At 39.5% G+C, this 14,888-nt stretch overlaps 1 non-coding gene across 1 annotated transcript; it reads right to left on the reverse strand.

The window, feature by feature from the left end:
• Positions 1–9,158: 9,158 nt before the first annotated feature.
• On the reverse strand, positions 9,159–9,265 carry LOC141679507 (small nucleolar RNA R71). The gene has a single exon (XR_012558121.1). It is a non-coding gene; the product is annotated as a small nucleolar RNA R71 (small nucleolar RNA).
• Positions 9,266–14,888: the final 5,623 nt, after the last annotated feature.

Consider the following 14,888-nt stretch of genomic DNA (forward strand, 5'->3'; position numbering starts at 1 on the left):
GATAAGGAGTCATGCATCTTGCTTGATTAATCAGAGAGATGTTCTGAGTGTAGCATGCAGTGTTTACAGCTTCAGCCCAGAAATATGTTGGTAATTTTGATTCTTCAAGCATTGTCCTTGCAGCTTCAATAAGTGATCTGTTCTTCCTTTCCACTACTCCATTCTGTTGTGGAGTCCTTGCTGCTGAGAACTCATGTAAGATTCCATTTTCCTCACAAAATGCTCTCATGACATAGTTCAACTCAGTTCCATTGTCACTCCTGATTCTTCTAACTTTGAAGTCAGGATGATTGTTAACTTGCCTTATGTGATTGATGATGATTTCACTAGCCTCATCTTTAGACTTTAGGAAATATGTCCAAGTGTTTGAAAAATCATCTACAATTACTAGGCAAAATCTTTTCTTTGAAATTGACAATACATTGACTGGTCCAAACAGATCCATGTGAAGCAGTTGCAGAGGCTCTTCAATTGCTGAATCAAGTTTCTTCCTGAATGATGCTTTGATCTGCTTCCTTTTTGGCAGACATCACACAGTCCATCCTTTGTAAACTCCACTAGAGGAATGCCTCTTACTAGTTCTTTCTTTACTAGCTCATTCATGGTCTTGAAGTTTAAATGGAATAGCTTCTTGTGCCATAGCCAACTTTCATCTTGACTTGCTTTACGGAGAAGACAAGTTACAGATTCTGCTTTAGTTGAGTTGAAGTCAGCTAGGTACACATTTCCTCTTCTCACACCTGTGAGAACCACTTAGTTGTTTTGATTATTAGTCACAACACAGGCTTCTTTGTTGAAGGTTACTGAGTTGCCATTATCACAAAGCTGGCTGATACTCAACAGATTGTGTTTGAGACCATCCACTAAGGCAAGCTCTTCAATGATGACATTATCCTTTGAAATCAAGCCATATCCTACAGTATAACCCTTGCTGTCATCTCCAAAAGTAATACTTGGGCCAACTCTCTCCTTAAACTCTGTGAGCAGGGTAGAATCACCAGTCATGTGTCTTGAACAACCACTATCCAAGTACCAAAGATTCCTTCTGTTTCCCTGCACACATCAAAATCAAATCAAGTTGATTTTGGTACCCAAGTTTCCTTGGGTCCTGCCTTGTTAGCTTTCTTCTTCTGTTTCTTAGGTCTTAACTCATTTGACTTAGGAATTTCAGATTCTTCCTTAGTCATTTGGGTTGGCCCTTTGAAACCATTTAATGCAACAGAATTATCATGCATATTATGGCTAACATGAAATGACATGCTTGGTGCAAACATGTTATTCCAGTAAGGCATGCTAAATGGAATTTGAGGCATATTGTACGCAGCATAATATGGATTAGGTGCAAATGGCATATTAGCAAACTGTGCATTCATACTCTGTGTAGGCATAGCATTAACAGGCACAGGAGGCATGGCATTTATGTTGGGAAATTGAGACTGAACAGACATGGGAGTAGGCATGGCCGATTTGCATTTAACAGACAAATGATTTACACTACCACACTTGACACAGATTTTTCTAGGAGCATATTTATCAGGTGTGTAGTTATTGTATTTGTTAATCCCTACTTTACCATTCCTATTGTTTTTCCTTTTAGTCTCTGTTTTTACCTCAATTTTCTCAAGTCTCTCACTTAACTGTTTGACAGTCATGTGACCAATATTAGCCTTTTTCCCTTTCTTAGCTTGACTTGACTCTCCTGAAACAAAGTTCTTGGAAACAGACCCATACTTTTCATTTAGCTTGATTAATTTGGCTTTGCTACTGGGTTTGCTTACAGCCGACGGATGAGGATTTTCATCATTCGACGGATAACACTTTTTGTTATCCGACGGATAGTCCTCATCATCCGTCGAGTCTACATCTGTCAACAACCCATCTACCAAAATAGGTTCTAGTTTCTCTTTATTCTTCTTCCAGGCTTCATCACAAAAAGACTAAATTCCTTGAACTTTGGTGATTTGAGCATGAACATCCCTGGATGTTTTCCATGCTTTAATCACCTCTTGTTCACGCTCGAGCTGCTTCTTCAAAATTTCTTCCTTTTTCAAGGACTCAGTTAATTCCTTCTTGGCAATCTTACACTCAATTTTTAGTTTCTCAAACTCAAAAAACTGAGACTCAAGCACATTATTCCTCTCACTTAAACACAAGTTATTTTCTTTGATTTTAGCATTTTCTTTAGTGAGAGACTTAAGTGTAACACGCAAATGATACAATTCTGTAGACATGTCATTTATGGCATCATTACACTCAGCTTTAGATAAATGTGCAAGGTTTGTAGTGATTACCTGATTGCTTGAGGAACTTGTCTCTGTTTCATCAGACTTGGCCATTAGGGCTAGATTGACATAGCTAACATTTTCATCTTCATCCAAACCATCTGCTGCCCAGTCATTCTCTTGTGTAATAAAAGCCCTTTCCTTTTGTTTGAGTAGATCAAAGTATTTTTGCTTATAATCCACAGACTCAAACCTTTTCTTACTGGAATCTGACTTTCTACACTCATTTGCAAAATGCCCTGCCAAGCCACATTTGAAACATTTGAATTTTGACTTATCCACCATGTTTCTATTTGGATTGGCTGCTCCAAAGTTCTTTTTGAACTTGAGCTTGGCAAATCTTCTGGAAAGAAATGCTAGGTGCTCATCAATGTCCTCCATGTCATCTTGGCTCAACGAATCTTCACTTTCTGCTGTAAGCCCCTTAACCTTATTTTCACAGACCTTTGAAGTTGATTCTACAGCTTTCATCTTCACTTCCTTCTCCTTTTCCAGATCAGCAACTAGTGCAATAGATCCTCCTTTCTTCTTTCCTCTCTCCATTCTTTCATCCTGCTCTATCTCAAGCTCATAGGTCTTCAGAATGCCATACAGTCTCTCCAAAGTAAACTCCTTATAATCTTGTGAGTTTCTCAATGAGACTGTCATTGGTTTCCATTCCTTTGGAAGAGATCTGAGAAATTTCAGATTGGAGTCTTTAGTCTGATAGAATCTTCCATGCAACTTAAGAGCATTTAGTAGTTTTTGGAATCTACTAAAAATGTCAGTGAGTGACTCACTTTCTTCATTGTGAAAATGCTCATATTGCTGAATCAGGAGCTGCATTTTATTTTCTCTTACTTGCTCAGTGCCATCACAAATTATCTGTATTGTGTCCCAAACTTCCTTGGCAGTTTTGCAGTTGATAATGTTATCAAACATGTCTACATCAACTCCATTGAACAGAATGTTCATGGCCTTTTTATCTTTCCTGACTTGTTCAATGTCATGATCAGACCATTCATGCCTTGGCTTTGGAACAGATGGCTCGTTTCCTGTTGCAGCTCTCATTGGAATATGAGGGCCTTTTTCTATGCAGTCCACATCGGCCTCATCTTGAGAAAGCATATGAAGATGCATCTTTACCTTCCAATGATGGTAATTATCTTTATCAAGAAAAGGAATCTTGACTCCAACATCTTTCTTGTTCATCTTGCTGAATTGTTTTGATCTTTAAACTCTTTCTAGATTAAGAGCTTGCTCTGATACCAATTGTTAGTCCCTTAACAATATAGCAAGAATTACAGAAGGGGGGTTGAATGGAATTCTTGAACCTTTTTCTCGAAATAAAAATGTTCAACTCGATTATAGATATATTTGTTTTGATTAGCACAATGCGGAATGTAAACTTAATTGAATCAAAACATAAGTAATTAAAATAGAGTCTTTAAAAACTTTCTGGTGGATTTAAACAATTCCACCAGAGATATATATTATATATAGAGAGGGCTCTGTGTACAAGAATGCTCACAGCTGCTTACAAATTGAACTACTGAGAATACAGGAAATGCTAAAGATTCTGCTTACAAAGATTTCTCTGTTTTTGTGTTTTTCAGCTATCTCAGTTATTTTTCTATTTGCTACTCTCTTGGTTTATATAATACCAAGATTACAAAGTCAAAAAGACTGAACAAATATAAAAACTATCAGTCTTAAGCTTTGCTGCTTTTCATCCTCTATTACCCAGTTAATGGGCTTCCACAGTGTGTTTGTATACATCTCGACGGCTGTGTGTCAGCTTTCACTGTTCAACTGCTGTTTGAATTCTTCATATGATCATCCGTCGACTTTCAGAACATCCGTTGATGGTTTAATTGATCATCCGTCGACTGCTATATTAAACATCCGTTGATAGTCATTTGATCATCCGTCGATGGCTTTGTTAATCATCCGTCGGTAGCTATTTTGGCACTTGACTCTATTTCACTTATGCAGAATTTCAAGACATCATCTATGTACAATTAATCAACCGATTCTGCATATCTAGTTAAAGTTAACATGACTTATATGCTACTACAGATTCTATACAAAGGTGCATACATAATTGTGCTACAAACTTATTATTACATAAGCTACTCACTCGATGGATAATAAGTTAATCATCCGTCGGGACTATAATGAGTTATCCGTCAGGACTATAATTCTTATCCGTCGAGTGCTACATAATTTCACTAAGTAAAATCTACTTAGATGTTTTGTTTATGAAATCATCAAGTACACAACATATGCACAACAAAAAGGAAGAGAAGGAAATAATCAGGCAAGAAAAGAAGCAAGCTACCTTAGATGCTAAGAAGCTCAAACAAAAGAATGAGCAAGCTGCTATCTTGGCCAAGTTTCAAGCTGTTAAGACTACAAAAAAGATTTCTGCACAACCATCTGTAATTGTTGAACCTCAAGATGAGAAAGTGCAAGATACACCTCAACAGATAAAGAAACCAAGGTAGAAGCAAAGAATTAAGAAGAAATTGGACTTCAGTGATGATGATATGGAAGTCTATTTTCATAAAAAGTCTACTACTATAACTCAGACATCCATGCCCTCTGTGGTACATGAGGAATTCAAGGTGGATCCATTCAAGAACATTCATGGTGAACCTATCATTCCAAAGGATGAGCCAATAGACTAGGATAGTCTACCAATTCCTGAATTAAATCTACCTATATTGAAGAAGCCAAGGAAAAGAAAGATTAGAGCAATCTAGAAAGTGAAGCCTGTGACTCTCAGAACTAAGACACTAGCCAAATCTCAACCCCTAGTCAACAAGGGAGATATTCTTTATATCTTTGATATCAAGGAGTTTTCTGATATAAACCTCTACTTGGATGAACTGGAAGAAGTAAGAGGGATTGATGCTTACAGACATCTTCCTGAAAGACTAGTATTCAAATACAAGGGAGGAAGGGAGATCACATGGCCACTTCACAGGATTTTTCAAGAAAGCCAATCTGTACTGATAAAGGTCTATTCATCCTTCAAGAACTTTGGATTCAATGTGACTACAAGAAGACTAGTTTTAAAGAAGATTGAAGAGCTAAGGAGTAATAAAGCTAAAGATGCACTCCCAAAGACTCTAAATATTCCTTACACAGGAAGTAGAGTGCATCTGAGGCCTTATTGGCTAATGGAATTAATGGATGATAAGGGAGTCAGAAGATTCTTCAGACTGGATGACCAACTGAGCATCTCTAGCAATGAGACTCTTTTGGAACTACAAGAAATGTTGAATATATCTGAAGCTGATGAGCTTGAATCCACAAACAACTCCAGAATCAGATATAAGAGAATAACAGGAAGCTTGGGAAGAAATCCAGACAATCAAGGAAATAGATTTATCTGCTCAGACTAGAGGAGCACCTTGATAATAATTGTGAGAAACTCTTTGTACACTTTGCCTTGTTCAATTTTCAGTAAATAATGCAGCACTTATCAATTTTATCTACTACTTTTTAATCTGTATTTTTAGGGTGTTTTGTTATTATCAAGTTTCTCTTAATTTATGGCTACAATTCAAGTAGACATAAATTGGGGGAGATTGTTAGGAATATGTTGTGTACTTGATGATTAGATTAAAAAAACACCTAGTAGATTCAACTTATTGTAATTTGTAGCACTCGATGGATGATCAAATATAGTCCCGACGGATGAACCTTATAGTCCCGACGGATGACCAATTGACATCCATCGAGTGAGTAGCTTATGTAATAAATAAGTATTATAGCACATTTCCGCAAACAACTTTGTGTAAATTCTGTAGGAGTATATGAGTCATGTTGACTACTAGTGGATATACATAATAGGTTGACTAATTGTAAATATATGATGTCTTGTAATTCTATATAAGTGAAATGGAGTCAAGTGACAAATAGCTACCCGACGGATGATCAACAAAGTTACCTGACGGATGATCAACAAAGCTCCCGACGGATGATCTACAAGACTCCTGACGGATGATCAAATTCAAATATCTGTTGACAGTGACAACACAGTCACATGCATCGGGTGTTTGCAAAAGGAATGTGGCAGCCTATTGAGCAGGAATTTGAGAACAAATAAGCATTACCATTTCCATGCAATTATGAAGATATTCAAATATGCTGGAACAGAGTAGTGAAGCAGCATGGAGTTAGACTAGATATGTTTTGTTTTATTATCTTGTCCTACTGTCATGTAAACTTGGTGATATATAAACCAAGTGTAGCTAGTAGAACATTCAACTAAGCAAACACATTTTAAAAGAGAGATAGAAAAAGTTGTACTTGTCAAGAATCTCTCTGTAGTTTGATTGTTCGACTTGTAAAGCAGCTATGAGCTATTTAATCTTCATAGAGTTGTCATTGATATATATATATCTCTGGTGGATACTTTTAAATCCACCAAAAAGTTTTAAAAGCCTTTGTTTTTATTACTTTCATATTTTATCAAGTAAGAACTATTTTAGTTTTGAAAAAGTAGCCAGAATTACATTCAACCCCCCTTTTGTAATTCTTGTTGTATTGTTAGGGACTAACATGATGGTTTGGTTCTTGAAAATAGAGAGATCAAAAAGAGAAATGATCATTTGGAAGCTGAGCTAATTTTTATGCATGAAACTGAAATTGCATGTAAAAGTGCTAAGCACAATGCAACTCATATGCACATTAAATATGCCATGTTTGAGGAAGTTCTTGAAAAAGAAAGAGAAGTTTTTACAACCTGGATGAGTTCAGGAAGAAAGGTTGATAAGTGGCATTTTATACCACTTAGAACGTCTTAAAATGGCTTAAATTGGTGTCTTGTAATCAAGTATTTTGTGTATTTGATGCGTTTTTCTAGTGTTTATGCATTTCAGGGTATTAGTTGCATTTCGGAGGAGGAATCATCAAGAATAAGCCTTGGCATGTGTTCACCATTGCGAGAGGAAAAGAACGGGCAAATTACGGCGAAGAAACGGAGCAAACCTGGAATTTTTCCAGTAGGGTCCTGCGCGGCCGCGCAGCAATGCTGAGCGGCCGCGCAGCAGCCTTGCGCGCCCGCGCAGAAATGCTGAGCGGCCGCGCAGGGTCGGGGAAAAAGCTGAATTATTTTAGACTTCTACTTCTATTTGGCTTCCAACTTCTATGTAATCTGAGTTTTATGGGACTATTATATAAGTAGATTTGAGACGTTTTCATGGAGAATATGAAGGAGATTATGTTTTAGATTGTATTTGGCGCAAGAAGCAAAGGAGATAAGGAAGAAGACCGATTTAGCACACCGCAACGAAGAGGAAGCATATATTCTTGTGATTCTTGTTTCGTTGTAACGTTGGATGCTAGTTTTCTTGCTTTGACTTATTTACTCTTGTGACGTACTCTGTTTTAATATAATTAGTTTAGTTATTATTTTCTTGTGTTATTTATCATGATTTCATATGAACCCATGATGGCGATAAGTTCTATTATGGGCTAATCGTGATCATGGGGTTGCAACGGATTTATTATGGAATTCTTTAGTTAATTGTTTAATACTTTAGTGTGTGATAATTGCATGATATCTAGTATTGGCTGTGCGTATTCGTCTTATGTGCGTCGCGAACATATAAGATAGGGTGTTAATCTCTTGTGAAGCGACGGTGGATCTTGAGATTTAGAACTTGCCATGCTAGCATAGGTTCATGTACGTTGTGCATGATTAGTGGGTAACTCTAACAGTTTTATTTGCCCTATGTAATCAAAAGGAATAACTTGTGCTTAAATCGTTGTGTTGTCAATTTCTGTAGACATATAGGAACTCAACATAATTGATGACTATTCAACTTCTATCTTAATTGTGGATGTTTGGTAGAATGGTATTAGTACAATGAAAGTTGGCTTTTATCAGTTCCGTGTTATTCGATTAATATCATCACTGTCACATGCTAAAGGTAATAACAATGGCTATAGAAGGAAGTAATAATGAAGTTGTGATCTCATGAGTGTTTTATTATTGATAAATTGAAGTGTTAGTTAATTAAGTAGTTAATTATAGTTAATATTTAATCAACAATTTTAAGTGTTACCTTAACATTGAGAAGTAATCATACATTGGTGAGTGAGTTTAATTAGACAATAACTTAGTCTGAGTCTCTGATGGAACGAACTAGAAAGTATTCTATATTACTTGCGAACGCGTATACTTGCGTGAATATTAGTGCATTTTTTCGCCCTAACAAGTTTTGGCGCCGCTGCCGGGGACTTGGCGTATTTGTTTAGTTTATGTACTTACCATCATTGGTCATTAGGACTCAGTGATTAGGACGTAGTAGTTAATTACTCTTTTCGATTGTGTTTCAGGTACTTTAGCAAGCGTTTATGCAAACTCGTTCTCGTGCTCGCAAGAGGACCTTAGATACAGCTGAGGAGAAAGACGAAGTTCTTGATACTCCGGAGAAGTTAGATTTTGAGGATTCGGATTCAGGAACTGAGCAGAAAGAACCAGTAAACATGGGAGATCGTATTGTTCAAGCTGATCCAGCTCTTATGGATTTTTCTCGGCCTAAAATTGATGACATTCAGTCAAGCATCCTTCATCCGGCTATTTAAGCTAACACCTTTAAAATCAAGCCGGGCACTATTCAGATGGTGCAGAATTCTGTTTCTTTTGGAGGAGCGGCAACTGAAGACCCCAACATGCACATAAGGAATTTTGTCGAGATCTGCAGCACTTTTAAGTATAATGGCGTGACTGATGAGGCTATCAAGTTGAGGCTTTTCCCATTCTCACTGAGGGATAACGCTAAAGACTGGTTACATTCTGAACCAGCTGGGTCCATCACTACGTGGCAAGATCTTGCGCAAAAGTTTCTGGTGAAGTTTTATCCAATGGCAAAGACTGCTGCTATGAGGAGTGCTCTTACTCAGTTTGCGCAGCAACCTACAGAATCTATGTGCGAGGCTTGGGAACGCTACAAGGAAATGTTGAGAAAATGTCCACATCATGGAATGCCGGATTGGATGGTAATCACTGGTTTTTATAATGGTTTGGGGGCCCAATCTCGGCCCATGCTCGATGCAGCAGCTGGAGGAGCCTTATGGGCTAAAAGCTATACTGAGACGTATAATCTTATCGAGACGATGGCTGCAAATGAACATCAAAACCCAACTCAGAGGATGACGTCAGGCAAGGTAGCAGGTATTCTGGAAGTTGATGCAGCCACCGCTATTGCAGCCCAGCTCCAAGCGCTATCAATGAAGGTTGATTCTTTGGCTACGTATGGAGTTAATCAAATAGCTATGGTTTGTGAGCTTTGTGCAGGTTCTCATGCTACGGATCAATGTTCTCTTGTCAACGAATCTGTTCAGTATGTGAATAATTATCAGCGACAACAGCAGCCTGTGCCAGCGACCTATCATCCTAACAACAGAAATCATCCAAATTTCAGCTGGGGGAATAATCAGAATGCTATTCAGCCAACATATCAGCAAGGAGTAAGTAAACAGTTTAACCCACCTGGATTCCAGCAACCACAGCAGTATGCTACAAGGCAATCATATCCTCAATAGGGAAGTGCAGCTGCACCTACTAGTGCTGATTTTGAGGAACTTAAGCTGTTGTGCAAGAGTCAGGCAGTTTCTATCAAGACCTTGGAAAATCAAATCGGTCAATTAGCCAATGCAGTGCTCAATCGTCAACCTGGCACTCTTCCCAGTGACACGGAAGTACCAGGCAGGAAGGAAGCTAAAGAGCAAGTCAAGGCTATTACCTTAAGGTCTGGAAAAGTAGCTGATGCTGAAAAGGCAAAAGAAGTCGAAGCTGAAGTTAGAGATGAAGAATCTAAGCAAAAGGAGAAAGTGGCGGAACCAAAGAAGACTACTGTTGAACACACTCTGCCTGAGGCTAATACAGGGGAGAAACAGCTCTATCCTCCACCACCTTTTCCTAAGAGATTGCAGCAACAAAAGCTGGATAGACAGTTTGGGAAGTTTCTGGAGGTGTTCAAGAAACTTCACATCAATATACCTTTCGCTGAGGCTCTGGAACAAATGCCTAGTTATGCGAAGTTTATGAAGACTATTCTTTCAAGGAAGGTGAAACTGGATGACCTTGAAACCGTTGCTCTCACGGAAGAATGCAGCGCTGTTCTGCAGCAAAAGTTACCACCAAAACTGAAAGATCCAGGAAGCTTCACCATTCCTTGCACCATTGGCAATCTAACTTTTGACAAGTGCCTTTGTGATTTGGGAGCAAGCATTAATCTGATGCCCTTGTCGATCTTTAAAAAGCTGGATCTGCCTGATCCAAAACCCACATACATGTCGCTACAATTGGCGGACCGTTCCATTACTTACCCAAGGGGCATAGTTGAGGATATGCTCGTCAAGGTGGATAAGCTCTTCTTTCCTGCAGATTTTGTTATTCTGGATTTTGAGGAAGATAAGAAGATTCCCATAATCTTGGGGAGGCCTTTCTTGGCTACTGGCCGTACCTTGATAGATGTGCAAAAAGGGGAACTTACTATGCGGGTCCAAGATCAGGATGTGACCTTCAACGTATTCAAGGCAATGAAATTCCCTACAGAAGATGAGGAGTGTTTAAAAGTGGATGTGATTGATTCCGCAGTTACTTCGGAACTCGATCACATGCTAATGTCTGATTCATTGGAAAAGGCCTTAGTGGGGGATTTTGACAGCGATGATGAAGATAGCAACGAGCAATTACAATATCTGAACGCTTCTCCATGGAAGCGAAAGCTCGACATACCATTTGAATCTCTTGGTACTTCTGACCTTAAGAATGCTGAAGGGAAGCTCAAACCATCAATAGAGGAAGCACCTACCTTGGAGCTCAAACCATTACCTGAACACTTGAGGTATGCTTTTTTAGGTGATTCATCTACGTTACCTGTTATTATTTCAGCTGACCTTTCAGGTAGTGAGGAAGACAAGCTCTTAAGGATTTTGAGAGAATTCAAATCGGCTATAGGATGGACCATAGCAGACATCAAGGGGATAAGTCCTTCATATTGTATGCATAAAATTCTGTTAGAGGAAGGTAGTAAGCCAACTGTGGAACAGCAGCGAAGACTGAACCCGATCATGAAGGAGGTGGTGAAGAAAGAAATTCTGAAATGTCTAGATGCAGGCATCATTTATCCTATTTCTGACAGCTCATGGGTGAGCCCCGTGCAATGTGTACCTAAGAAAGGAGGTATCACTGTGGTCGCAAATGAAAAGAATGAGCTCATCCCTACTCGAACAGTTACAGGATGGAGAGTATGCATGGATTATAGAAAATTGAACAAAGCCACAAGGAAGGATCACTTCCTTCTCCCATTTATTGATCAAATGCTTGACAGATTGGCGGGACATGAGTATTTTTGTCTTCTGGATGGTTATTCCGGGTATAATCAGATTTGTATTGCACCCGAGGATCAGGAAAAGACTACCTTCACTTGTCCATTTGACACATTTGCTTTTCGTAGAGTTTCGTTTGGGTTATGTGGCGCCCCGGCCACCTTTCAGAGATGTATGATGGCTATATTCTCTGACATGATTGGAAATAACGTCGAAGTGTTCATGGATGACTTCTCCGTCTTTGGACACTCATATGATGAATGTTTAAATAATCTGCGTGCCGTACTCAAAAGATGCGTGGAAACTAATTTGGTGCTTAATTGGGAGAAATGTCATTTTATGGTGCGTGAAGGCATTATCCTTGGGCATAAGGTCTCTAGCAAAGGTCTGGAGGTGGACAAGGCCAAGGTGGGAGTCATTGAAAATCTTCCCCCACCTAATTCGGTAAAAGGAATCCGTAGTTTTCTCGGTCATGCGGGTTTTTATCGGCGATTCATCAAGGACTTTTCAAAGATATCTAAGCCGTTGTGCAATTTACTTGAGAAAGATGTGCCTTTCAAATTTGATGATGAATGTTTGGCAGCATTCGAGACTCTCAAGAAGAGTTTGATCACTGCACCAGTTATTACAGCACCAGATTGGACAGAACCGTTTGAGATGATGTGTGATGCGAGTGATTACGCGGTAGGTGCAGTTCTGGGATAGCGCAAGAAAAATCTCTTCCATGTGGTCTACTATGCGAGTAAGACTTTAAATGGGGCCCAATTAAACTACACCACTACTGAGAAGGAGCTTTTGGCTATAGTCTTTGGCTTTGAGAAATTTCAATCTTATCTGCTTGGTACGAAAGTAACAGTATTCACTGATCATGCAGCTATTTGCTATCTGGTTTCTAAGAAGGATTCGAAGCCGAGACTCATTCGTTGGGTGCTTTTACTTCAGGAATTTGAGTTAGAGATCAAAGATAGAAAAGGTACCGAGAATCAAGTAGCTGACCATCTCTCTAGGTTGGAGAATCCTGATTCTACTTCACAAAATAGGACGTTAATCAATGAATCTTTTCCGGATGAGCAGTTGTTTGCAATTCAGGAGGAAGAACCATGGTTTGCAGATATTGTAAACTATCTTGTCAGCAATATAATGCCGCGTAATTTGACATCCGCTCAAAAGAAGAAGTTTCTGCATGAGGTGAAGTGGTATATGTGGGATGAACCATATTTGTTTAGACAGGGAGCTGATCAGATCATCAGGAGATGTATCCCGTTCTATGAGACGGAGGGGATATTACGAGACTGCCATTCCACGGTTTATGGTGGACACTATGGAGGTGAGAAGACGGCAGCTCGTATTCTGCAAGCAGGTTTTTTCCGGCCTACTTTGTTCAAGGATGCTAATCAGTTTGTTTTAAGGTGTGATCGTTGCCAAAGAGTGGGAAATTTGTCAAGGAAGGATGAGATGCCATTAAATGTGATGCTTGAAGTCGAGGTCTTTGATGTATGGGGAATCGATTTCATGGGGCCTTTTATCTCGTCTTGCAATAATCAGTACATCTTGCTGGCAGTCGATTATGTCTCAAAATGGGTCGAAGTTAAAGCTTTACCGACAAATGATGCAAAGGCAGTGCTAAATTTTCTTCATAAGCAAATTTTCACAAGGTTTTGAACGCCTCGGGTAATCATAAGTGATGAAGGATCGCATTTTTGCAACCGTAAGTTCACTTCTATGATGCAGCGTTATAATGTGAATCATCGAGTAGCTACTGCCTATCATCCGCAAACAAATGGTCAAGCGGAAGTGTCTAACAGAGAGATAAAGCGCATTCTAGAGAAGGTTGTTTGTCCGTCAAGGAAGGATTGGTCTTTAAAGCTCGATGAAGCTGTTTGGGCTTACAGAACAGCATACAAAACTCCACTTGGGATGTCACCGTTTCAGTTGGTGTACGGTAAGGGATGTCATCTACCGGCGGAGCTTGAGCATAAGGCCTACTGGGCATTGAAGAAATTGAACCTGGATTTAGATGCAGCTGGTAAGAAAAGAATGCTTCAGCTTAATAAACTTGATGAATTTTGACTTCAAGCGTACGAGAATAACAAAATGTATAAGGAAAAGGTGAAGAGGTGGCACGATAGGAAGCTATATCCTAAGTTATTTGTGCCAGGGCAACAAGTTCTGTTATTCAACTCTCGGCTCCGACTTTTTCCTGGGAAGTTAAAATCAAGGTGGTCTGGACCTTTTATTGTCAAAACTGTGTTTCCACATGGAGCGGTGGAAATTTTTGAGAATGATTCGGACCAAGCATTCAAGGTTAACGATCAGCGGTTGAAGCACTACTATGGGGACATGGCAAACCGAGAGGTGGTTAGTGCCATTTTGTTGACTACTTGAGAAAGGTACGGAACGTCAAGCTAATGACGAAAAAGAAGCGCTGCGTGGGAGGCAACCCATGAATTGTTGTTACAGGAACCCTTAGAAGTTAATAACCTATCCAAAAACACAAAAAATCAGAAAAAAGGGGCTGAAAAAAAAAAATTCCAGAGACCCTCTGCGCGCCCGCGCAGCTATGCTGAGCGCGCCCGCGCAGAAATGCTGAGCGGCCGCGCAGGGGTCGAGTTCCAGAAAATTTTTTACAGTTCAGAGAAAAAAAACAAAAAAAAAAACAAAAACACAAAAACCCATCACAGCCCATAAACCCAAGAATTCTTTTCCCATTACCCCATGATTTAATCCCTCAACCCCACTCCTAATCTAATTTAACCTACTCCACACACTATATATACATACACCTATCCTACATATCTCCCACAAACTTCCTACACTTAAACCCTATCATAAACATCAAAAATAAGTTCTTACACACTTTTATTCACAAATCAATGGCACCCAAGAGAGCACGCACTATTGACAACAGCAACACAGTTCCTACTGCTGATTCATCAAGGGGTACTGCTGCAAGGCCTCGGTTAACTGACAGAGCTGCGGAGGAGGAGTACACTAGGCTGTTGGGGAAGCCGATTCTGAAGGAGAGGGGGTTTTTACCATCAGGGAGGGATGGTGAGTTGTTGCCCATGATTACAGAGAAGGGGTGGATAGCTTTTGTGAGTCACCCGAAGCAGTACCGATGAGTGTTGTTCGCGAGTTCTACGCGAACGCGAAGGCTGAAAAGAATGGGTTTTCTGTAGTTCGTGGGCTGACGGTTGATTATCATCCTGCGGCGATTCGCCGTGTGATTGGACAGCGAGAGAGGAAGCCCGAGGAGGAGAACTGGAATGAAAA

Source organism: Apium graveolens, chromosome 1 (genome assembly GCF_009905375.1).
Source record: "Apium graveolens cultivar Ventura chromosome 1, ASM990537v1, whole genome shotgun sequence".
Taxonomy (NCBI): domain Eukaryota; kingdom Viridiplantae; phylum Streptophyta; class Magnoliopsida; order Apiales; family Apiaceae; genus Apium; species Apium graveolens.